The 26,862-nt window shown below is 45.4% G+C and overlaps 1 pseudogene; it reads right to left on the bottom strand.

Annotated features, from left to right (window-relative positions):
• Positions 1–214: 214 nt before the first annotated feature.
• On the bottom strand, positions 215–26,389 carry LOC132390080 (gastrula zinc finger protein XlCGF17.1-like; annotated as a pseudogene).
• Positions 26,390–26,862: the final 473 nt, after the last annotated feature.

The raw sequence follows: 26,862 nt of genomic DNA, 5'->3' as shown, positions 1-26,862 counted from the left end.
ATGAAAGTAATCTCTGAAATCCTCTGAATCCCTGGGTTCTTCCTGTCCTTTCCCCTTCACATTTTAATATCCTAACCTACAGTGTGGTTCAACTCGTCACCAGGTTCCCAGACCACTTTTCTTTCTTTCCGAGTGCAGCCCAGGGCGCAAAAATATGTTCACCGTTCATCAACTAGATCAGTTTGGAAACTCACCAGGCAACTCTTAATTAATCACAGCTCGCATTTTATTTTTCCTGCTCAAACAACAAAGTAACTATGTTGACCCCAAGCTAACAGCTTTAAAAATGAATTCCAGGGCTCCCTCTGTAGTAATACACACCTTGACCACTTCTCAACTTCACAACACTGAAACAGGGGATCCCATTTTGTCCAAATGATCGATCATTTCTTCTCCAGACCCTTCCGTGGGGGTTCTTCCTTGTGATAGTCAGTCTCAGGAGTTATTATACCTTTGCATTTGAAACTCTTTACTTGTTTTGAAACAAGCTTTATTTGAAAGATTTGAAACAACTCTTATCAGTTTAGAGGACGCATCTCATTCTTGTTGGCTGAAGTCTATCAGGCTGATGACTAACAGATTTTCATTGGATGTAGTCCAAGGGCTAAACAACTTCATGCCAAAGGTAATTTCTTTTGTTCTCTTCTACTATGGTTCCAAACAGACAAACTGTGTCGCTCAGACTCTCAGCAAAAATATCGAGATTCCTTCTGCAGAACTGCCCCTGTACGTAATACACACTTTACCTCAGAGTGACTTCAGGTTCAGAGAGAAGGAGATTACTTCTGCAAACCTGACAGTGTACATAATACACAGATAATGTGAGAGTGATTTTAGGCTTACAATGGGAATACCAGTAAATTCTTGTGTTCAGTTGATCTGATTAGGTTATCCCATAGCAATCAGTTCACGAAATGGGGGTTAAAGAGCAGCTTCACAAAATGGCAGCCTCTATTCCTTCGACCTCATGGCAAAAACACAGACAATTGAACACTCTACTTCCACTGTCATTGACCCATTCGCGTTCGATGCTTTCTTACATATGTTAATTCATTCAGACAGTGGTGCATTTTGGTGCAGAGCAGTCAGGATGGGATGCTCCTCCAGTCAGATGTGGGAACTCTGGACATCCGACAGTTTTCCGATGACTATTTGCAGGAAGTGCACCCAATCACATCGCCTGACTGACTGGTTCAGGGAGTTGGATGTACTCAGGATCATTCGGGAGCCTGAAGATACTATCAATGAAGAGATGGCCACACCCAGAGTACAAGCTTCGGACAGGAGAAGCGTGACCACCAGCAGAGGTAAGGGTCATTAGGAAGTCAGTGCAGGGCTGTCCTGTGGGCATTCTCCTCAGCAGAACACCTTGTTGGATACTGCTGAGTGGGTGGGGAGTTGATCCATTGGGGCATGGAAGCAACAGAAAGGCCGGCAACTGTCCACTCTAAAGCTTAACAGGGATGTGTAAATTTTGGCCTTGTGGCAGTTATAGGAGATGATAGTCAGGGGAGAGAAAGGAGATTCTGTTGATGTGGACAGGATTTAAATTAGAACTGATTTCTGCGTCACAGATCCAAACCATTAAACGGGAACATTAGCCGAGGAATACCTCCCACGCCCAGTGACCAGAGTGCAGAACTGGGTTTGTTAAACAGCAGCAGTAATTGCCGAGTTCGGCACCAACATTCACTTTTGAACTTGATTCAGCACCTGTGATGGTGAAATATCCAGCCTGTAGCCTGTCGCCTGTTTAAACAGTTTCCCCAGTGTGAACTCGGTAGTGCGTCACAAGGTGGGATGACTGAGAGAATCTCTTCCCAAATTGGGAGAAGGAAATGGCCTCTCCCCAGTGTGGACTCGTCGGTGTGTCTGTAAGTCGGATGACTGACTGAATCTCTTTCCACAATCAGAACAGGCGTACGGTCTCTCCCCAGTGTGAATACGCTGATGTATCATCAGTTGAGATGACTGAATAAATCCCCTTCCACTGTCTGAGCAGGTGAACGGCCTCTCCCCAGTGTGGACTCGTTGTTGCACCTTCAGTTGATATGACCGAATAAACCCTTTCCCACAGTCTGAGCAGATGAACAGCCTCTCCCCAGTGTGAATTCGCTGATGTGTCTTCAGTTCAACTGACCGAGTAAATGCCTTCCCACAGTCTGAGCAGGTGAACGGCCTCTCTCCAGTGTGGACTCGCTGGTGCACCTGCAGGCCAGATAAATGAATAAATCTCTTCCCACATTCAGAGCAGGAAAATGGCCTCTCCCCAGTGTGAATCCGGTGATGTAACATCACTTGAGATGACCGAGTAAATGCCTTCCCACATTCTGAACAGGTGTACGGCCTCTCTCCAGTATGAACTCGCTGGTGGGCCTGTAGCCTGGATGAGTCAGTGAATTTCTTCCCACAGTCTGAGCAGGTGAACGGCCTCTCCCCAGTGTGAATTCTCTGATGCACCTTCAGTACAGATGAATGAGTGAATCATTTCCCACAGTCTGAGCAGCTGAACGGCCTCTCCCCAGTGTGAACTCGCTGATGTACCTTCAGTTGAGATGACCGAATAAACCCTTTCCCACAGTCTGAACAGGTGAATGGCCTCTCCCCAGTGTGAGTTCGCTGATGTATCTTCAGTTCAGATGACCAAGTGAATCCCTTCCCACAGTCTGAGCAGGCGAATGGCTTCTCCCCAGTGTGAAGTGACTGGTGTCTCCGCAGTTGCGATGACTGAGTGAATTCCTTCCCACAGTCTGAGCAGGTGAACAGCTTCTCACCAGTGTGAACTCGCTGGTGTGTCAGTAGGCTGGATGACCGAGGGAATCCCTTCCCACAATCAGCGCAGGTGAACGACATCTTATCAGTGTGAACTCGCTGTTGTGCATGCAGGTGAGATGAGTGAGTGAAGAGTGAATCCCTTCCCACAGTTCTTTGACAATTCATAAATCAAATATCAGATGTAGTAAACCCCTTGCACAATCAATGTAGTTGAAGAACTGATCTCCAGTGAACAAATGCTGATGTGTTCTCAGCTCCCCGGTTCCAGTGGATTTCAGTGAGTTACAACAGAAAACTTCATTTCAGACACAAAGCACCTTTCCAGCTGTGATGACAAAATTCTTCATCTCCAAGGATCAACAGTGATACTTTGTTAAATATCTAGTAACTCCTTAAATATCTGGGCAGAGACAGCAAACTGACATGTTGTTCTGTTTAAAATTCCTGTACACAATTTTTGTCATTTCTAACCTGTAAAGAAGATTTACAAAAGACACCAATGAATGAAAGTCATCATTCAGAGAAGTGTATGGTCATCCACTTTGTTAGAGGCAATGAGAGTGCAGACTGTTTACTCAATAGAGAGGAAATAATGTTGAAGAGTAGGAGAATATAAAAGCAAGGATGTATTGTTGAGTATTTATAAAGTGTGGCCTCACTTGGACTGTTGAGAGCAGATTCAGGCCCCTTAAGTAGAACAGATGTACTTACATTGCAGAGCGTTCAAAGGAAATTTACAAAAATATTTCAGGATTTATAAGGTTTGTCTGATGAAGAACATTTGATGGCTCGGGGCCTCTACTCACTGGAGTTCAGAATAATGAAGGGGCCCTCATTGAAATCTATCGAACATTGAAAAGTCTCGATATAGTGGATGTGGAGAGTATGTTGACAAGAGTGGGGGAGTCGAAAACCAGAGGACGCAGCATCAAAATCGAGCTTTGTTCTTTCAGAATGGAGATGAGGAGGAATTTCTTTAACCGGAGCGTGGTGACTCTGTGGGATTTGCTGCTATGAGTTGCACTGGAGTCCAGGTAATTGGGTATATTTTCAGGAAGAGGGTGATGGATTCTTGATTAGTCAGGGCAGGAAGGGATATAGGGAGAAGGCAGGAGAGTGTGGCTGAGATGGAAATGCATCAGGTGTAATGAAATGGTGGAGCAGACTCGATGGGCCAAAGGACCTCATTCTGCTCCTGTATCTGATTAATTTTCACAGCCGATATATTATGAAATAATTTTAATCTCCTTTCTGAACTCTGACATCACACTGTTACAGCGAGGATCAACCCAAGTTGGGGGAAAAACTCTCCTTCCAACTGCTCATGATGCCGGCAACTGGTCTGTCCATCTAATTCCCCAACAGATTTCCTGTCTGTGTGAGAATGGGAATTTCAATCTGTGACTTAGCTCAGGCTGATTCCTTCCATTAGTATTATTCTCTGTCCCATATTATTCCGAGCTCCGCAGTGACTGAAATGTTCCCACACAGACAGCCTTTGCTGCTGCACAGCTGGTGTTTTGTTGATGCCGTGCTGTTTTCATGATGTTTAAACATTTAACTTTCAGACAAATGCTCGGTCCAAACGTTCTGAGAAAAATAAATTAGAGAAAACATTGGTATTATTTCAAGTTCTGGTCGTATACGACAGCACTACAAAGAGCATGTGATGTTACATGGCAAACCCTGGAGAGTTTCAAATTACTCTGCCCCTCTGCACAGGTGATTGACGGTGGACAGCCCATCAGAGGCAATGCCAATGAACATGATGGGGAGGGCAGTCCTTGTTCTCATTGGAGTGTGGCATATTTGTGATGAGAACGCTACAGGTCACTTGTTACCCAGGCCAAAGGTAATTGGTATCATTATGTACCCAAAGCGAGTGGTACTAAACAAGTTCTCACAGGTAGAAAGGTCCAGATCAAGATGGAACAAAGGTGATTCCCACAAGGACTAAAGCTGTCCATCGTGCGCACGCGCGAAACGCCCGCGACCCTTACGCATGCGCATGTGATCGTCTGGTCGCTGACGGCGATTTCTGGAACTAACAGGAGAAAGTCTGCAAATGCTGGAAATCCAAAGCGACTCACACAAAACGCTGCAGGAACTCAGCACTTCAGGCAGCATCTATAGAAAATTATAAACAGACGGCGTTTTTTGGCAGAAAGCCTTCTGCAGGGCAGAGAAGCACGGGGGAAGGTGCCAGAAGAGAAATGTGGTGGGGGAGGGGAAGAGGCGAGCTGGAATTTGATGCCGGGTGGGTGGGGAAGGTCAAGAAAGGGTGGGCTGGAGAATAAAGAATCTGATAGGAGGGGAGAGTGGACCAGAGAGAGGACGTGAGGAGGGTCCCGGGAGGAGTGTAGGAAGGTGAGAAGTACAAGGTCAGAGTGGGGCATAGAGGAGGGTGACGGTAATTTGTTCTCCTGAGTGGAAATCGATGTTCATGCCATCAGATTGGAGGGTACCCAGACAGAATATAATGTGTTGCTCCTCCACGGGGAGAGGAGCTCATCTTGGCACAAGAGGAGTCCACGGATCGACACGGCGGAACAGGACTGGGAATGAAGAATTAAAATGCTTGCTGACTGGTAAGTCAGACTTGTGGAGGATGGTGCGAAGTTGCTCCTAATTGATGACTGCACCCTCAGGGTGGCGGAGCAACAACTTATATTCTGCCGTGGTACCTTCAGACGAGATGAACGAGTGTACCAGTCTTGTCTGTTTGAATCCAGAGCCCAAGAAAAGCTCTCTTTCGTGTCTCAGTGGTCTTTGACCCCCTGAAGAACTGTTTCTGAGTGACAGCTAAGATCCACCTGCAATTCCTCGGCCCACTTTTCCAACTGGTCCCGATCCCACTGTAACCTTAGACAACCCTCACTTTCTCCACACACCGGTTTTGGTGACATCCACAACCTCACTAATTGTTTGATCTGCATTCTCCAAATAATTAACATACATCATTGTCCAGTTGTAAGCGGATGAATTTACTTTCTCTTTCATCTCCCAGGGGGACGAGACTGCCTGGATCCGGGGTGGGGGGGGTGGGGTGCAGGGAAACACGGGCTTTCAGTGTCTGAGCCGGTGAGGAAGCCGTAAGTGGCCAGCCCACAAGACAAGACAGCAGATCCCCTTGGCAATCAAACCGACCCTCATCAGGCCTTTCACTCCGTGTCCAATCCCCCTCTCAGTGCGAATCGCCACTGCGACTCCTTCAATGGGGCGAATCGCCACTGCGACTCCTTCAATGGGGCGACTGAGTCGTGCAGACGGTGTGAAACCACCTCATTTGCGTCGGGACCATTTCCATTCCACCCATACCCAGGCAAAGGAGCTGGTTTTAAATTTGTTTTTACATTGGTTTATTTCTGATTTTAAAAGTTGTCATTTCTGTGTACTGATGTCTGTTTGTCATCCTGAGCAGTTCTGCCTGAAGTTGTTTGGCCTGATTGTTTCTTGGTGAAATTTGACAATGGCGTCTCCCCGGGTTTGGACCTTCATGTCCGTAACCCAACAGGAACCGTCCCTGCTCCCACTCCAGGCTCAGCTGAGAGTGACTGTACTGGCACTGGAGACGGCCCAGTCCCTGACCTCCCAGACTGCACCGTCGGGTAAACCCCGTTACGACTGATACCAGGACATCCCAGAATAAAGGACGAGCCCTTGTCTGGCATCTGCTGGCTCTGACATATCTCTACCCACCCGTACAAGTACAACACTAACACACCCCGCCCCCAGCGCCGACACCTACCGTCAGTGGGTCCATCACCAGGGACACACATCATGTTCTCTGGCGGCAACAAACCAGCCCGAAGACCCCGGTCTCCGGTTGGCAGCAGCTCATTTGAGGGACCCGCCATTTGGGCTCCACCTCATTCGGGGGCAGACGTTGTGGGTGGGTGAAGCTCATTTCACACTCCTGTGACCCTCTGAGTGAAGAGGTATCCCCTCATGTGCCCCATAAACTCCCCATCTTTCACCCCTAACCCCCTGTCAAGTATCTCTCTGCTGAGACTCACAGAACACAATCCCAACACTGAGTGTTGCTTCATCAAGCAGCTTTATTCTTTATTACCTGCCGGGGGTAAGTTCACCTCCATTCTCACCAGGGATGGGAGGGGACTTCAAACACAGCGTTTACAAAATATTCCTTCTGTCTCCTCGTTTCGGTCACATGTAAGAGTAAAATAATCATAATCTGATTATTATTACTCTAATGGTTATTCCATAATGTAAAACCGTATTCTCTCATCCAGATTCCAAAAATGGCTTCCTGAGGGATTATCATTGCGGAAATGTACAATGTAAACCAGTATCCCACCATCGTCCCAGAGTCCCAAATGGCCACCGGCTTCCTGAGGGGTTATCATTGTGGAACTGTTCAATGTAAATCAGTATCCCACCATCGTCCCAGAGTCCCAAATGGCCAGTGGCTTCCTGAGGGGTTATCATTGTGGAACTGTACAATGTAAACCAGTATCCCACCATCGTCCCAGAGTCCCAAATGGCCACTGACTTACTGAGGGGTTATCATTGTGGAACTGCTCTCCCACTTCTCTCATTCTATCTGCTGCCTCTCAAATATAATCCATCAGGTGAGTTACATTTTCAGATTTGTCTGGTGTGTTGGTGCAACACTCTTGTCCAATTAAAGCACACATATCCCAATTTTTATCTAATATAAAGTCTCGGGTGGCTGGAAAACGATGCTGGAGAGGCAGTGACGGGAGACAAAGAAATGGTAGACAGACTGAATAAGTGTGTTGTGTCTGTCTTCACAGAGGAAGACACCAGCAGAATGGTGGGACTTCCGGGTGTCAGGAGTCAGAAGTGTGCAAAGTTACCAGAACCAGAGTGAAGGTTCTTGAGGAACTGGAAGGCCAAGTTAGATAAGTCACGTGACCCAGATGGTGTACACCCCGGCTTTCTGAAAGAGGTGGCTAAAAAGATTGTGGCCCCATTAGTAATGAACATTCAGGAATCACAATGTTCCGGAATGGTTCCTCAAGAATGTAATATTGCCAATGTCACACCACTTTTCAAGAAGGGAGAGAGGCAGAAGAAAGGAAACTATAGGCCAGTTAGTCTGTCCGCAGTGATTGGGAAGATGTTGGAGTCGATTATTAATGATGAGGTCTGAGAGTACCGTGTCACAAGATAAAATAGGCCACAGTCAGCATGGTTTCCTGAAGGGAAAATCTTGCCTGACCAACCTGTAGAAATTATTTTAAGAAATAACAAGCAGGACAGACAAAGGAGAATCGATTGATGTTGTTCACCTGGATTTTCAGACGGCTTCTGACATGATGCCACACACGAAACTGCTTTAACAACCCACGAGCCCATGGTATTACCGGAAAGATTCCAGCATGGACAAAGCCGTGGCTGACTGAGAGGAAGCAAAGAGTGGGTGTAAAGGGAGCCTTTTGATGAGTGGGTTCCACAGTCGTCAGTGTTGGGACTGATACTCTTTCTGTTAAATGTCACTGATGTGCATGATGAAATTGATGACCTTGCTGCAAAGTTTACAGGTACTATGAAGATGGTTGAGGGTCAGGTCGTTTTGAGGAAATAGAGAGACTATGGAAGGTCATCAACAGATGAGGAGAATGGGCGAAGAAGTGGGAGATGGAATTCAGTGTCAGCAAAGGGTATCAGCATGCACTTTGGTAGAAGAAATGAAAGGGCTGACTATTTTCCAAATACTTCCTAAAGGTCAATTTGCAGATTGAGTCTGTGGTGAAGAAGGCAAATGTAATGTCAGAATTCATTTCAAGAGGAATTGAATATAAACGCAGGGATGTAATGTTGAAATTTTTGTAAGCACTGGTGAGGCCTCACTGGGAGTACTGTGAGCAGTTTTGGACTCATCTGAGAAAAAGATGTGCTGAAACTGGAGAGTATCCAAAAGAGGTTCACGTAAATGATTCCCAAATTAAATATGTTGTCATATGAGGAGTATTTGATGGCTCTGGGCCTGTGTTGAGTGGAATTCAAAAGAATGAGAGCAGACCTAATTGAAATATATCAAATAGTGAAAGGATTTTAAAGTGAATACGGAGAGGATGTTTCCTATTTTGGGACAGTCTAAGACCAAAGGACACAGCCTCAGAATAGAGGGGTGTCTTTAGAATGGAGATGAGGGGGAATTTCTTTAGCCAGAGAGTAATGAATCTATGGATTCTATGGATAGTGAATCATAGGCAGCTGTGGAGGCCAAATCTTCATGTACATTTAAGGCAGAGGTTGATAGTTTCTTGACTGGTCAGGGCATGATGGGCTACCAGAAGAAGGCAGGGGATTGGGGCCAAGAGGGAAATTGGATCCGCTAAAATGAAATGGCGGAGAAGACTCGATGGGCCAAATGGCCTAGTTCTGCTCCTATATCTGATGGTCTTATGGCAATCATCAGCAAGAGCCAGGAGCTAATTATTGACTTCAGGAGGAGGAACCAGGAGATCTGTGAGCCTGTCCTCATCAGAGATCAAAGGCGGAGAGGGTCAGCAACCTTAAATTCCTCAGTGGCATCACTTTCCAGGATGTGTCTTGAGCCCAGCATGGAAGTGTAATTACGAAGAAAGCACAGCAACATCTCCATTTCCTTAGAAGCTTGCAAAGATTCAGCATGACATCTACAACCTTGACTAACTTCTGCAGGTGTGTGTGGAGAATATGTTCAGTGGTTGCATCATGGCCTGGTATGGAAACACCAAAGCCCTTGAAAGGAAAATCCTGCAGAAAGTAGTGGATACGGCCCAGTACATCACGGGTAAAACCCTCCCCACCACTGCGCACATTTCTCTGGTGTGCTGTCATAGGAAAGCTACAACTATCATCAAGGAACCCACCATGTGAAACATGATCTCTTCTCACTGATGCCATCAGGAAGAAAGTGCAGGAGTCTCTGGACCCACACCACCAGGTTCAGGAACTGTTATCACCCTTTAAACATCAAGTTCTTCAAACAGAGGAGATAATCTTACTCAAATTCAATTGCTCCATCACTGAACTGTTCCTATAACCCATGGACACATTCACAGATTCTTCATCACCTGTTCATGGTAATTATTTATTACTTTTTTTTTCTTTTGTATTTGCACAGTTTGTTGTCTTTTGCACATTGTATTTTGTCTACAATGTTGGGTTCGGGCTTTCATTGATTCAATCATGATTCTTTGAGTTACTGAGTTTGTCCGAAAAAAAAATATCTCAGGATTGAACATGGTGACATGCGTAAAAATCGATAATAAACTTACTTTGTAAATTTTGAATTCTACATTTAAATTACTCTCTCAAACACACATGTGCTTTGTAATTTCTAAAGGTTCAGCATCGACTGGCTAAATGATTTGGCTCTGATCAGAATGATCGTCCCATCACAATGACCCCTCTTCTGAGGTACCCCAGCTACAGGAAAGATTCCTGAATCAAACTGGGATCACTGTTTCAAGCGTGTACGCACACACACAGACACACAGCTGTGATGAAGAGCTTTGAGGGGGTTGGTCCTGACTGGAATCAACTCCTGTCTGTGCATGGACCTGGACCCACTGCAATTTGCCGATCACCACAATCTGTCTACAGCAAATGCAATCTCACAGGCTCTCTTCTCAGCCTTAGATCACCCGGACAAAAGCAATGCACAAGTCAGGCTGCTGATTACAGCTCAGCGTTCAACACAATCAGACCCTCAATTGTAATCAACAAGCTCCAAAACCTGGGCCTCTGCACCTCCTTCTGCAACTGGATCCTCACCAGGAGACCCCAGTCTGTGTGGATCAGAAATAACATCTCCTCCTTGCTGACAATCAATACCGGCACAACTCAACAATGCGTGCTCAGCCCACTGCTCTACTCTCTCTGCACCACGTCTGTGTGTCTAGACTCATCTACAAACTTGCTGACAACCCAACTATTGTTGGTGGAATTTCAGACGGTGACGAGGAGGAGTACAGGAGTGAGATAGATCAGCAAGTTGAGTGGTGTCGCAGCAACAACCTTGCACTCAGCATCATGAAGACAAAGGAATTGATTGTGGATCCAGGAAGGGGAACTCGAGGGAGCACACACCAGTCCTCATTGTGGGATCAGAAGTGAAAAGGGTGAGCAGTTTCCATTTCCTGCCTGTCAACATCTCTGAGGAACTATCCTGGGCCCAACATATTGATGCAGTTACAATGAAGGCACAACATCCGCTATATTTCATTCGGAGATTGAGGGGAATCGGTCTGTCACTAAAGACACTTGCAAATTTCTACAGATGTACTGTGGAGAGCATTCTAACTGGTTGCATCACTGCCTGGTGTGGAGAGGCCACTGCACCGGATTGGAAAATCCTGCAGAAAGTTGTAAACTCAGCCAGCTCCTTCATGGGCACCACAGCATCCAGGACACATTCAAAAGATGAGGCCACAAAAAGGTGGCATCCATCATTACGGACCCCCATCACCCAGGACATGCCTTCAGCTCATTGCTACAGGACCGTGAAGAGACACTCAATGTCTCAGGAACAGCTTCTTCCCTCCACCGTCAGATTTCTAAAAGGACAATGAACTCTCGAATACTTCCTCAGTATTTTCCCTCACGTTTGCCACTACATTTCAAATTTAATTTTATAAATACTTGTTCTAATTTATAGTTTTTATTACTATGTATTGCAATGTACTGCAGACACAAAGGAACAAATTTCACCACATATGCGGATGATATTAAACCTGATTCTGATACACCAACACACACAGCTGGGCTCAGAATACAACACTCCCACATTCCTCCCTTTGTGACACCCTGCTTGCTCCATGGCCCCCGGTATGAAGCTCAAACTGTTGCAACACCTGCCCTTTAAATTCATGGCTGAGGCTGTGTTGTGTCTGTTCACTGTTTGAGTTCGATATTAAATGAAGAGCATTGAATGGGAAGTAAGGTTTGAATAGAAGAATAACGATCTCCTCTGAAGGTATATGGGGTCCTGGTGAGAGCGTACATGGAACACTGCACAGGTCTGGTCTCCCTCCCGGAGTCAGCTTGTGGGATGAACGGAATGAAGGGATTTCCCAGATTGATTTAGGAGGTGAGGTAGTGTCCTTGGAGAGATTATACTAACCGGGCCTGTCTCAGAATTAGAGAAATAAAAGGCCGTCTGACTGAGACAGACAGAGTCTCACAGGGTATTGACAGTGTTGAGGGAGAAATGATGTTTCCTTTGGCTGTGGTGAGGAATGGGGGTCACAGAATCCGAGTACACCTCAGCACGACTGAAATGAGGAGGAATTTCCTCATCCAGAGGGCAGTGAAACTTTGGAATTTTCTCCACAAGGTTTCTAAATTTGAAGGACAAATTTTAGGGCTCTGCGATGCTGGGAACGTTGCGTGAAAGTGGCGCTGAGGTCAAAGATCAGGCATGTTCTGTGTGAAAGGCGGAAAAGACGGAAAGTCTGTTTATTTGTTCCTAAAGTCCGAGTTTACCTTTGCGCCTGGTTCTCCCTTGACCTTCAGCCTGTCCTTTTGCACAGGGGAGCGCTCACACACCGGAGTTCCATCGGCAGCCGCTGCGGGCCAGCTCCCGGATCCCAGCAGCAGGAGATAGGACCGGGAGGAAACTCCGGACAACAGGCCCCGATCCACGGCGGGTAAAGACCGGGCACCCCCTGTGTGATTGAAACATCTCACGGTGTCTCCGCCCGAATCTTCACCTCCACCATCGGAAGGATTCAAAACTCCGGCCGCTGTTGCAGCCTTTACCCGGGGATCTGCTCCCAATCTCGGGTCTCTCACCGGGTCCACTCGTTCCCGGTTCCAAACTTCGGTCCGCCCAGCATCCCACCCACTGACACTCCTCAGCCAATGGAGGCAAGAGTCTCCCAGTGGTGTTCTCTGATTGGCTGTGAGTGTGTCCGAGGACGGGCTGCTGCCGGTTGCTGGATATGTCAGTCAAGGTTTGATATCAGAAACAAAACAAGTTCCCAAAGGCTCAAAGTTCAAAGTAAAATTAGTAAACCCAGATAAGACATTTTCAAAACAGAAAGTAAAATCCACATTAATATAATGATCTATAAATTGACAAACATCAACCCAAAATGTTTTAACATATTCACAATCCCAAAACAGATGAAAAAAATCCTCTGGTTATAAACCACAAAAATAACAGTTAGTTTCAATATCAGAATTAACCCGTCAGATAAACACTATTTGGATAATATCTATGCATAGTTTTAAATAAGCCCCAAATACTCCTCCACCTCAGATTACCCAAGCGACTGTTCCAAAAACTAACAGTGTACATATAAGTCACCACATACAACACCTACAAACATACAGAGCAAAGCTACAGAACGGTAACTATATCTGGATCACTGAAAGATCAGCCAGAGTGCAGAAGACAACAAACTTCGCCAATGCAAATAAACAACGAGAACATGAAATAATGGCAGCGGCTGCCGATAGATGTCCGGTGCTCTCAGCTCTCCCTGTTCAATCTGACAGGACAAAAAACAGTGAGGCGCAAAGGTAAACTCGTGTTTCAGAAAATAAGAAATAGAGAAGGTGTGGCCATTCGTCCCCTTGCGCCTCTTCTGCCCTTTACTCAGAACATGCTTGACTTTTGACCTCAGCACCACTTTCCTGCAACTTCCCATCACCGCTGAGCCCCAGGATATGTCCATTCAATTCCGAAACCTTGTGGAGATAATTGCAGTGATTCAGTGCACTCTGGGTGAGGAAATTACTCCTCATCTCAGCCCTGCTGAATTGTTCTCGGATTTTGAGTCTGTGCCCGCTGGTTCCACACCTTATGGGAAACATCATTCCAGCCCTTCCGCTGTAAATATCCTGTGAGATTGTATTTCTCTAATTCTGAGACAGGAATGCGATCTGTCTCTGTCAAACCACCTCCTATTTCACTCATTTTGAGACAGTCCCAGTACGATGATTTGTTGTGGGAACCTCTCGATGGACAGCAGGTGAGTGCAGTTGTCCTGTGTTGTTCCACACCCTGATGGTTGAGGGGTAGTAACTGTTCCTGACCCTGGTGGGGCGAGTCCTGAGGCTCTTGTACCTTCTACCTGATCACAGCAGTGAGAAAAGAGCCTGCCTGTGTGGTGAGCCTGATCACAGCTGCCTGTATCACCGTCCCCTCTGACCTGTCCTATCCGGGACCAAAGAGATTGTGGAGAGTAAATGTGGTACTCTGTCGAGTATCACTGTGATCCGTCCCCTCGGGCCTGTCCTATCCGGGACCAAAGGGATTGTGGAGAATAAATGTGGTACTCTGTCGAGTATCACTGTGATCCGTCCCCTCGGGCCTGTCCTATCCGGGACCAAAGGTATTGTGGAGAGTAAATGTGGAACTCTGTCGAGTATCAGTGTGACAAGTGTCCTCTTCATCTGCACCATACGCACGATCCTGTTACCCGTTCTGGGTTATTCGTCAGGACCCGAACTCCATCTCCTCTCTACCGGATCTCTGTGCTCACTCTCACTTTTCCCCAGTCCCGTTAAAGAGTCAATTGTGCTCCATATTCATCAGAATTTATGTCACCCGGGGCCAGGTCTGACATGGCGAATTGAGATTAGTTAACTTACAGGAGTGGGCAGGCTTGGGTCTGAGAAGGTTTAGAAAAGTCTGCACTGGCAGCTGGACACACTGATCTGTCCAGGGGTTTGCCGGCATTGGAATCTCACGTATCCTTAAAACGAGCTATAAAGTACGCAAGGGATTCTCCTTTTTTCTGTAGTTATCGGGTACATTCACCAAAATCCGCTTCCAGTCGTGCTGTCATTCAAATGGGTTCCCTTACCTCAGCGACCCACCGTGCCAGGGCTTGTATTACATCAGCCCCACTGGTGGCTTCCGGTCACCTTCGGGCGTCTGCCTGGGAAAGGGGAACCCACTCCCTGTCCCTGCCCGAGAGTTTCCATATACAACCCTGAGGAGTGGCACAAGTCCCCTGACAGGGTCAGGAAAGGGGAACCCACTCCCTGTCCCTGTCCGAGAGGTTCCATATATAACCCTGAGGAGTGGCAGAGGACCCCGGGCAGGGTCTGGAAAGGGGAACCCACTCCCTGTCCCTGTCCGAGAGGTTCCATATATAACCCTGTGGAGTGGCACAAGTCCCCGGGCAGGGTCTGGAAAGGGGAACCCACTCTCTGTCCCCGTCCGAGAGGTTCCATATATAACCCTGAGGAGTGGCACAAGTCCCCGGGCAGGGTCTGGAAAGGGGAACCCACTCCCTGTCCCTGTCCGAGAGGTTCCAGATATACCCTGAGGAGTGGCACAAGTCCCCGGGCAGGGTCTGGAAAGGGGAACCCACTCCCTGTCCCTGTCTGAGAGGTTCCATATATAACCCTGAGGAGTGGTACAAGTCCCCGGGCAGGGTCTGGAAAGGGGAACCCATTCCATGTCCCTGACCGAGAGGTTCTATATATAACCCTGAGCAGTAACACAAGTCCCCGGGCAGGGTCTGGAAAGGGGAACCCGCTCCCTGTCCCTGTCCGAGAGGTTCCATATACAACCCTGAGGAGTGGCACAAGTCCCCGGGCAGGGTCCGGAAAGGGGAACCCACTCCCTGTCCCTGCCCGAGAGTTTCCATATACAACCCTGAGGAGTGCAGGCAAGTCCCCGGGCAGGGTCTGGAAAGGGGAACCCACTCCCTGTCCCTGTCCGAGAGGTTCCATATATAACCCTGAGGAGTGGCACAAGTCCCCGGGCAGGGTCTGGAAAGGGGAACCCACTCCCTGTCCCTGCCTGAGAGGTTCTATGTATAACCCTGAGGAGTGGCACGACCACGGGCAGGGTCTGGAAAGGGGAACCCACTCACTGTCCCTGTCCGAGAGGTTCCATATATAACCCTGAGGAGTGGCACAAGTCTCCGGGCAGGATCTGGAAAGGGGAACCCACTCCGTGTCCCTGTCCGAGAGGTTCCATATATAACCCTGAGGAGTGGCACAAGTCCCCGGGCAGGGTCTGGAAAGGGGAATCCACTCCGTGTCCCTGTCCGAGAAGTTCCATATATAACCCTGAGTCGTGGCACAAGTCCCCGGGCAGGGTCTGGAAAGGGGAACCCACTCCCTGTCCCTGTCCGAGAGGTTCCATATATAACCCTGAGGAGTGGCACAAGTCCCCGGGCAGGGTCTGGAAAGGGGAACCCACTTCCTGTCCCTGTCCGAGAGGTTCCATATATAACCCTGAGGAGTGGCAGAGGTCCCCGGGCAGGGTCTGGAAAGGGGAACCCACTCCCTGTCCCTGTCCGAGAGGTTCCATATATAACCCTGAGGAGTGGCACAAGTCCCCGGGCAGGGTCTGGAAAGGGGAACCCATTCCCTGTCACTGCCCGAGAGTTTCCATATACAACCCTGAGGAGTGGCACAAGTCCCCTGACAGGGTCTGGAAAGGGGAACCCACTCCCTGTCCCTGTCCGAGAGTTTCCATATCTCACCCTGAGGAGTGTTACAAGTCCCCGGGCAGGGTCTGGAAAGGGGAACCCACTCCCTGTCCCTGTCCGAGAGGTTCCATATATAACCCTGAGGAAGGGCACAAGTCTCCGGGCAGGGTCTGGAAAGGGGAACCCACTCCCTGTCCCTGCCCGAGAGGTTCCATATATAACCCTGAGGAGTGGTCGCAAGTCCCCGGGCAGGGTCTGGAAAGGGGAACCCACTCCCTGTCCCTGTCTGAGAGGCTCCATATCTCACCCTGAGGAGTGTTACAAGTCCCCGGGCAGGGTCTGGAAAGGGGAACCCACTCCCTGTCCCTGTCTGAGAGGTTCCATATATAACCCTGAGGAGTGGCACAAGTCCCCGGGCAGGGTCTGGAAAGGGCAACCCACTCCCTGTCCCTGCCCGAGAGGTTCCATATATAACCCTGAGGAGTGCAGGCAAGTCCCCGGGCAGGGTCTGGAAAGGGGAACCCACTCCCTGTCCCTGTCCGAGAGGTTCCTTATATAACCCTGAGGAGTGGCACATATCCGGGCAGGGTCTGGAAAGGAGAACCCACTCCCTGTCCCTGCCCGAGAGGTTCCATATATAACCCTGAGGAGTGGCACAAGTCCCCGGGCAGGGTCTGGAAAGGGGAACCCACTCCCTGTCCCTGTCTGAGAGGCTCCATATCTCACCCTGAGGAGTGTTACAAGTCCCCGGGCAGGGTCTGGAAAGGGGAACCCACTCCCTGTCCCTGTCCGAGAGGTTCCATATATAACCCTGAGGAGTGGCACAAGTCCCCGGGCAGTATCTGGAAAGGAGAACCCACTCCCTGTCCCCGTCCGAGAGTTTCCAGATATAACCCTGAGGAGTGGCACAAGTCCCCGGGCAGGGTCTGGAAAGGGGAACCCACTCCCTGTCCCTGTCCGAGAGGTTCCTTATATAACCCTGAGGAGTGGCACAGTCTCCCGGCAGGGTCTGGAAAAGAGAACCCACTCCCTGTCCCTGCCCTAGAGTTTCCATATATAACCCTGAGGAGTGCAGGCAAGTCCCCTGGCAGGGTCTGGAAAGGGGAACCCACTCCCTGTCCCTGTCTGAGAGGTTCCATATCTCACCCTGAGGAGTGTTACAAGTCCCCGGGCAGGGTCTGGAAAGGGGAACCCACTCCCTGTCCCTGTCCGAGAGGTTCCATACATAACCCTGAGGAGTGGCACAAGTCCCCGGGCAGGGTCTGGAAAGGGGAACCCACTCCCTGTCCCTGTCCGAGAGGTTCCATACATAACCCTGAGGAGTGGCACAAGTCCCCGGGCAGGGTCTGGAAAGGGGAACCCACTCCCTGTCCCTGTCCGAGAGGTTCTATATATAACCCTGAGCAGTAACACAAGTCCCCGTGCAGGGTCTGCAAAGGGGAACCCACTCCCTGTCCCTGTCCGAGAGGTTCCATATATAACCCTGAGGAGTGGTACAAGTCCCCGGGCAGGGTCTGGAAAGGGGAACCCACTCCCTGTCCCCGTCCGAGAGGTTCCGTATATAACCCTGAGGAGTGGTACAAGTCCCCGGGCGGGGTCTGGAAGGGAGAACTAACTCCCTGTCCCTGCCCGAGTGGTTCTATATGTAACCCTGAGGAGTGCAGGCAAGTCCCCGGTCAGGGTCTGGAAAGGGGAACCCACTCCCTTTTTCAATGAATTCAGGTAATGCCCCTGGTCCGGACGGTTATACTGCCGAATTTTTAAAATCCTTTTCTTCTGTACTTGGTCCTTGGCTTTGTAAAAATTTTAAAGATGCGTTAACTGTAGGTAAATAACCACAAACTTTTTATGATGCCTCCATTTCTCCAATTCTTCAAAAAGATAAAGACCCCACTGAATGTGAATCCTATCGGCCAATATCCTTGCTGAATACGGATTCTAAGATTTTTCCTAAAATTCTTGCCACCAGATTAGAAAATGCATTACCTCAAATTATCTCGGAAGATCAGACCAGATTTATTAAAAACTGTTATTCATCTTTTAACATTACAAAATTTATTAATATAATTTATAGTTCTTCATCTAAAATACCAGAATGTCATTTTTTTAGATGCTGAAAAAGCGTTTGATAGAGTTGAATGGCTATATTCGTTTTATACATTGCAGAATTTTAATTTTAGCTTGAAATTTATATCATGGATTAAATTAATGTATTATAAACCTTTGGCTTTGTTTCTTACCGATAATCAAAGACCTCCTTTTTTTCAGTTGTCCCGTGGGACCAGGCAAGGTTGCCCTTTAAGTCCTCTATTATTTGACATTGCTTTGGAACCTTTAGCCGTTGCCATTCGTGAATCACCTAATATTTTTGGTATTACCCGTGGGTAAGGGACTTATAATTTATTATTATATGCTGATGATTTGTTACTATACATATCTGACCCTGAGAGATCTATTCCTGCTGTTTCATCCTTGCTTGCTCAGTTTAGTAGCTATTCTGGCAAAAAAAACTGAATTTTAATAAGTGTGAATTATTTCCATTAATTATGCAAGTTCCAATTTATAAACACTTACTGTTTTAAGTTGTCACAGATCATTTTACTTATTTGGGTATTAAAATTACCAAGAAACATAAGGGTTTATTTAAAGTTAATTTTTTACCTTTAATTGATCAAATCAAGCAACTTGTTACCAGGTGGTCCCCATTATCTCTGTCATTGGTCAAATTAATACTATCAAGATGATATTATTACCCAAATTTTTATATTTATTCCAAGCATTACCAATTTTAATTCCTAAATCTTTTTTTGATATTATTGACTCCAAAATATCCTCGAATGTATGGCAGAATATAAATCCTAGATTAAGTAAAAAATATTTACAAAGCCTAAGAAGGAAGGTGGTTTTGCTTTGCTAAACCTGAGATTTTACAATTGGGCAGTTAATATTCAATATTTAATATTTTGGACACAAGAATTGGTCGTAGTACCTTGCCCACAATGGGTAAATTTGGAGTGTAAATCTGTACAAGACTTCTCATTGTTTTCTATTTTAGGATCTTCGCTTCCTTTTGCTTTATCTAAACCAAATAAACAAATAGCTAATCCTATAGCTAAACATATATTAAGAATATGGTTTCAGTTTCATAAATTCTTTGGCTTGAATAATCAAGCCCTATTATATCTAAATTCTTTTTCCAGCCCTCTTTTATGGACTAAGCCTTTGTGTTATGGAAAACAAAAGCTACAACATGTTTTCGTGATCTATTTTTAGATAACAGTTTTATGTCCTTTGAACAGCTATCCAGACTAAAACTCTTTTTTTTTTTCAGATACCAGCAAGTTAGAAATTTCTTGAATGTGAGTATTTTCTGCAATTATGTCCAATGGATATTATAGAAAAAATTCTGGCTCTGAATCCTTGCCAGAAGGGTTAAGTAGCCATCATTTATCATATGATCATGAAAATACAGCCAGGAGTATCAGAAATAATTAAGAAGGAATGGGAAAAAGAACTTCACTCTCTTATACCCACAGTGCAGTGGGAGAAAATTTTACAATTAGTCAACTCTTCTTCTATTTGTGCTAAACATGCCTAATACAATTTAAGGTTGTTCATAGGGCTCACATGTCCAAGGATAAACTCGCTCAATTTTATTCTTATGTTAATCCAACCAGTGACAGATGTCAGTCTGAAGTCACTTCATTGACCCACATGTTCTGGTCTTGCCCCTATTTTCAAAATTACTGGAAAGATATTTTTGGTATTATTTCAACAGTTCTGAATATCAAATTGCAACCGCATCCTATTACTGCAATTTTAGGTTTACCAATGGTGGATAATAGTCGTTTATCCCCCCCCCCCCCCAGCTTGGCGGATAATTGCATTTGTTACATTAATGGCGAGAAGATCTATCCTACTGAATTGGAAATAAATTAGTCCTCCAACTATATTTCAGTGGTTTTCTCAAACTATTTCTTGTTTGAGTTTAGAAAAAATTACAAGTGTTGTCTTTGACCCTTCAGTTAAATATGAAGAAACTTGGAGACCATTTATTCAACATTTTCATATAAGCTAAACTGACTTTTCCTAAACCTTACTTTTAATATCCTTAATTATTTGGATGGAGGTGCGGAGTTATTGACGCTACTGTGTATAATTGATATAATGCAATGGCCCATGTCGGTTAGGATTTTTTCCTTTTTTTTGGGGGGGGGGAGGGTTCCTTATTTTATCCATTTTTTGTAACCACTATGAGTTTGGGAGGTTAATATCATGTATTTATATTTATACCTTAACCTATTATGTACTCTCAAGCTCATGTATTCATGTTTCATTTATGTCTGTTTAAAATCAATAAAAAGATTTAAAAAGAAAGGACTACTCTGAGGAAAAGGTGGAATAGGCGCAACGGGCCGAGTGGCCTGCTCCTGTTTCCTTTTTCTAAAGTCCGAGTTTACCTTTGCGCCTGGTTCTCCCTTGACCTTCAGCCTGTCCTTTTGCACAGGGGAGCGCTCACACTCCGGAGCTCCATCGGCAGCCGCTGCGGGCCAGCTCCCGGATCCCAGCAGCAGGAGACAGGACCGGGAGGAAACTCCGGACAACAGGCCCCGATCCACGGCGGGGAAAGTCCGGGCACCCCCTGTGTGGCAGAAACATCTCACGGAATCTCCGCCCGAATCTTCACCTCCGCCATCGGAAGGGTTCAAAACTCCGGCCGCTGTTGCAGCCTTTACCCGGGGAGCTGCTCCCAATCTCGGGTCTCTCACCGGGTCCACTCGTTCCCGGTTCCAAACTTCGGTCCGCCCACTGACACTCCTCAGCCAATGGAGGCCAGAGTCTCCCAGCGGTGGTCTCTGATTGGCTGTGAGTGTGTCCGAGGGCGGGCTGTTACCGGGAACCGGAGATGTCAGTCACCGTTTGTTCTCAGACTCAAAGCAAGTTCCCCGAGGCTCAAAGTTCAAAGTAAATTTTATAATTACTTTTTAATATTTTAAATTTTTATTGAACACAAAGACAGAAACACTAAACATATGCTAACAAAGCCAGGGAATCACATAAAAGCAGCAACGAATATATAACCATTAACTTTAAATATACAAATAAACAAGGAAATCCGCTCTAAATACTGTTGGACAGAAGGGACTGTATCTAAGAGGAGTCACAAAACAAGAACGTTTACAGAGATAACACAAAATATTGACAGATTTGTACAGTCTTTACAGGTTTCTGGTTAAGGGAAGTGTTCAGAGTATAAACGTATAGTTTGAAGTCTGAGGTAAAAATCTAAATGAAGGTTTCTTATTGCTGTGTTTGCATTTATGGATATAAAATTTGCTGTAAATTAACAAAAGATTTATGATAGAGAAATGATCCCTGTGAGATTTGGTATTACTAGTAAACCCAATAAGACATTTTCAAAACAAAAAGTAAAATCCACATTAATAAATTAATCTATAAATTGACAAACATCAAACCAAAATGTTTTAACATATTCACAATCCCAAAACAGATGAAATAAATCCTCTGGATATCAACCACAAAAAGAACAGTTAGTCTCAATATCAGAATTAACCCTTGTCAAATAAACATTATTTGGATAATATCTATGTATAATTTAAAATAAGCCCCAAATACTCCTCCACCTCAGATTCCCCAAGTGACGATTCCAAAAACTAACAGAGTACATATAAGTCGCCACAAACAACTCCTGCAAACATGCAGAGCAAAGCTACAGAATGGTAACTATATCTGGATCACTGAAAGATCAACCAGAGTGCAGAAGACAACAAACTTCGCCAATGCAAATAAACAATGAGAACATGAAATAACCGCAGCGGCTGCCGATAGATGTCCGGTGCTCTCAGCTCTCCCTGTTCAATCTGACAGGACAAGAAACAGTGAGGCACAAAGGTAACCGAGTGTTTCAGAAAACAAGAAATCGAGAAGGCGTGGCCATTTGGCCCCTTGCGCTACCACTGTCCTTCAACTCAGAACATGCTTGACTTTTGACCTCAGCACCACTTTCCTGCAACTTTCCATCACCGCTGAGCCCCAGGATATGTCTATTCAATTTCGAAACCTTGTGGAGATAATTGCAATGATTCACTGCACTCTGGGTGAGGACATTTCTCCTAACCTCAGTCCTGCTCAGTTCTCCTCGTATTCTGAGTCTGTGCCCGCTGGTTCCACACCTTCTGGGAAACATCATTCCAGCACATCCACTTTAAATATCTTGTGAGATTATATTTCTCTAATTCTGAGACAGGAATACAATCTGACTCAGTTAAACCACCTCTTGTTTCACTCATTTTGAGACAGTCCCAGTACGATCATTTGTTGTGGGAGCAACTCTATGGACATCAAGTGAGTGCAGTTATCCTGTGTTGTTCCACAGCCTGATGGTTGAGGGGTAGTAACTGTTCCTGACCCTGGTGGGGCGAGTCCTGAGGCTCTTGTACCTTCTACCTGATTACAGCAGTGAGAAAAGAGCCTGCCTGTATGGTGAGCCTGATCACAGCCGCCTGTATCACCGTCCCCTCTGGCCTGTCCTATCCGGGACCAAAGGGATTGTGGAGAGTAAATGTGGTACTCTGTCGAGTATCACTGTGATCCGTCCCCTCTGGCCTGCACTATCCGGGACCAAAGGGATTGTGGACAGTAAATGTGGTACTCTGTCGAGTATCACTGTGATCTGTCCCCTCTGGCCTGCCCTATCCGGGATCAAAGGAATTGTGGATAGTAAATGTGGTACACTATCGAGTATCACTGTCACCCAGAATCACTTCCTGCCCCTTATTATTCTTGTCTGTGATTCCAGTGCGATAGTCTCCGGCCTAATGTCCCCTCTTTCTACAAACTCCTTTTCTGTCCTTAGCCAAGTGTCCTCTTCATCTGCACCATCCGCACGATCCTGCCACCCGTTCTGGGTTCTTCGTCGGGACCCGAACTCCATCTCCTCAGTACCGGTTCTCTGTGCACACTCTCGCTTTTCCACAGTCCCTTTAAAGAGTCAATTGCGCTCCCTATTCATCAGAATTTATGTCACCCGGGGCCAGGTCTGACACAGCGAATTGAGATTAGTTTACTTAATGGAGTGGGCAGGCTTGGGCCTGAGACAGTTTAAAAAAGTCTGCACTGCCAGCTGGACACACTGATCTGTCCAGGGATTTGCCGGCATTGGACTCTCACGTATCCTTAAAACGAGCTATAAAGTACGCAAGGGATTCTCCTTTTCTCTGCAGTTATCAGATAAATTCTCAAAATCCGCATGCAGTCGGGCTGTCATTCAAATGGGTTCCCTTACCTCAGTGACCCACCGTGCCAGGGCCTGTGTTACATCAGCCCCTCTGGTGGCTCCCGGTCACCATCGAGCGTCTGCCTGTGAAAGGGGAACCCACTCCCTGTCCGTGTCCGAGAGGTTCCATATATAACCCTGAGGAGTGGCACAAGTCCCCGGGCAGGGTCTGGAAAGGGAAACCCACTCCCGTTTTCAATGAATTCAGGTAAAGCCCCTCGTCCAGACGGTTATACTGCTGAATATTTTTAAATCCTTTTCTTCTATACTCGCTCCTTGGCTTTGTAAAATTTTTAAAGATGCGTTAACTGTAGGTAAATAACCACAATCTTTTTATGATGCCTCCATTAATCCAATTGTTAAAAAAGATAAAGACCCCTCTGAATTTGCATCCTATTGGCCAATATCCTTGCTGAATACGGATTCTAAGATTTTTACCAAAATTTTGGCCACTACATGAGAAAATGTATTATCTCAAATTATCTCTGAAGAACAGACCGGATTTATTAAAATCTGTTATACATCTTTTAACATTGGAAAATAAATTAAAATAATTTATACTTCTTCATCTAAAATACTAGAATGTCATTTCTTTAGGTGCTGAAAAAGCGTTTGATAGATTTGAATGGCTATATTTAGTTAATACATTGCAGAATTTTAATTTTAGCTTGAAATTTATATCATGGATTAAATTAATGTATTATAAACCTTTGGCTTCACTTCTTACCAATAATCAAAGATCTCCTTTTTTTCAGTTGTCCCGTGGTACGAGGCAAGGCTGCCCTTTAAGTGCTCTATTATTTGACATTGCTTTGGAACCTTTAGCCATTGCCATTCGTGAATCACCTAATATTTTTGGTATTACCCGTGGGTAAGGGACTTATAAGATATTATTATATGCTAATCATTTGCTACTATACATGTCTGACCCTGAGAGATCTATTCCTGCTGTTTCATCCTTGCTTGCTCAGTTTAGTAGCTTTTCTGGCTACAAACTGAATTTTAATAAGTGTGAATTATTTCCATTAAATATGCAAGTTCCAATTTATAAACACTTACTGTTTTAAGTTGTCACAGATCATTTTACTTATTTGGGTATTAAAATTACCAAGAAACATAAGGGTTTATTTAAAGTTAATTTTTTACCTTTAATTGAACAAATCAAGCAACTCGTTACCAGGTGGTCCCCATTATCTCCGTAATTGGTTGGTTGAATTAATACTATCAAGATAATAGTATTACCCCCAAATTTTTATATTTATTCCAAGCATTAACAATTTTTATTCCTAAATCTTCTTTTGATATTATTGACTCCAAAATACCCTCGTATGTCTGGCAGAATAAAAATCCTAGATTAAGTAAAATATATTTACAGAAGCCTAAGAAGGAAGGTGGTTTTGCTTTGCCAAACCTGAGATTTTACTATTGGACAGTTAATATTCAATATTTAATATTTTGGACACGAGAATTGGTTGTAGTACCTTGCCCACAATGGGTAAATTTGGAGTGTAAATCTGTACAAGACTTCTCATTGTTTTCTATTTTAGGATCTTTGCCTCCTTTTGCTTTATCTAAACCAAATAAACAAATAACTAATCCTGTAGTTAAACATACACTAAGAATATGGTTTCAATTTCGTAAATTCTTCAGCTTGAATAAGTTTATCTTATCAACCCCTATTATATCTAACTTTTTGTCCAGCCCTCTTTTATGGACTAAGCCTTTGTGTTATGGAAAACAAAACGTATAACATGTTTTCGTGATCTATTTTTAGATAACAGTTTTATGTCCTTTGAACAGCTATCCAGCCTAAAACTCTTTTTTTTTTAGATACTTGCAAGTTAGCAATTTCTTGAATGTTAGTCTTTTCTGAAATTATGTCCAATGGACATTACAGAAAAAAATTCTGGCTCTGAATCCTTGTCAGAAGGGTTTAGTAGCTATTATTTATAATATGATCATGAAAATACAGCCAGGAGTATCAGAAACAATTAAGAAGGAATGGGAAAAAGAACTTCATAGTCTTATACCCACAGGGCAGTGGGAGAACATTTTACAATTAATCAATTCTTCTTTTATTTGTGCTAAACATGCCTAATACAATTTCAGGTTGTTCATAGGGCTCACATGTCCAAGGATAAACTCGCTCGATTTTATTCTTATGTTAATCCAGCCTGTCACAGATGTCATTCTGAAGTCGCTTTATTGACCCACATGTTCTGGTCTTGCCCCTGTTTGCAAAATTATTGGAAAGATATTTTTGGTATTATTTCAACAGTTCTGAATATCAAATTTGCAACCACATCCTATTACTGCAATTTTCGGTTTACCAATGGTGGATAATAGTCGTTTATCACCTCCCCCCCAGCCCGGCAGATGATTGCATTTGTTACATTAATGGCTAGAAGTTCTATCCTATTGAATTGGAAAGAAATTAATCCTCCAACTATATTTCAGTGGTTTTCTCAAACTATTTCTTGTTCAAGTTTAGAAAAAAATTACAAGTGTTGTCTTTGACCCTTCAGTTAAATATGAAGAAACTTGGAGACCATTTATTCAACATTTTCATATAAACTAAACTGACTTTTCCTGAACCTGACTTTTATTGTCCTTAATTATTTGGGTGGAGGTGCGGAGTTATTGACGCTACTGTGTATAATCGATATAATGCAATGGCCCATGTCGGTTAGGATTCTTTTTCATTTTTTTCCTCTTTTTTTGTAACCACTATGAGTTTGGGAGGTTATTATCATCTATTTCTATTTATACCTTAACCTATTAATTACGTACTCTCAAGCTCTTTGTATTCGTGTTTCATTTATGTTTGTTTAAACTCAAAAAAAAGATTTAAAAATAAAGGACTATTCTGAGGAAAGGGTGGAATAGGCGCAACGGGCCGAATGGCCAGACATGCTCCTGTTTGTTATTTTCTAAAGCACGAGTTTACCTTTGCGCCTTGATCTCCCTTGGTTTTCAGCCGTTCGGATTGCACAGGGGAGCGGTGAGAGCTCCGGAGATCCACCGGCAGCCGCTGCGGGGCAGCTCCCGTCTCCCAGCAGGAAGGGACGGGTCTGGGAGACAACTCCAGACAACAGGCCCCGATCCTCGGCGGGGAAAGGCCGGGCGCCCTCCGTGTAGCTAAAACTTCTCACGGAATCTCCGCCGGTCTCTTCAGCTCTGCCTTCGAAAGGATTCACGACCCGCCGGTGGTGCAGCCGAAACCCGAGGCGCAGCTCCCGGTCTCCGGCCCACTCGGTCCCGGTCCAAACAGCGTCCCGCCCACTGACACCCCTCAGCCAATGAGAGCTCCTTCTCCCAGCGGTGATCGCTGATTGGCTGTGTGTGTGAGAACGGGCTGCTACTGGGAGCTGGAGATGTCAGTCACAGTTTGTTCACAGAATTAAAGGAAAATCC

Source organism: Hypanus sabinus, unplaced genomic scaffold (genome assembly GCF_030144855.1).
Source record: "Hypanus sabinus isolate sHypSab1 unplaced genomic scaffold, sHypSab1.hap1 scaffold_760, whole genome shotgun sequence".
Classification (NCBI taxonomy): Eukaryota; Metazoa; Chordata; class Chondrichthyes; order Myliobatiformes; family Dasyatidae; genus Hypanus; species Hypanus sabinus.
This window is presented reverse-complemented; position numbering and strand designations above follow the sequence as displayed.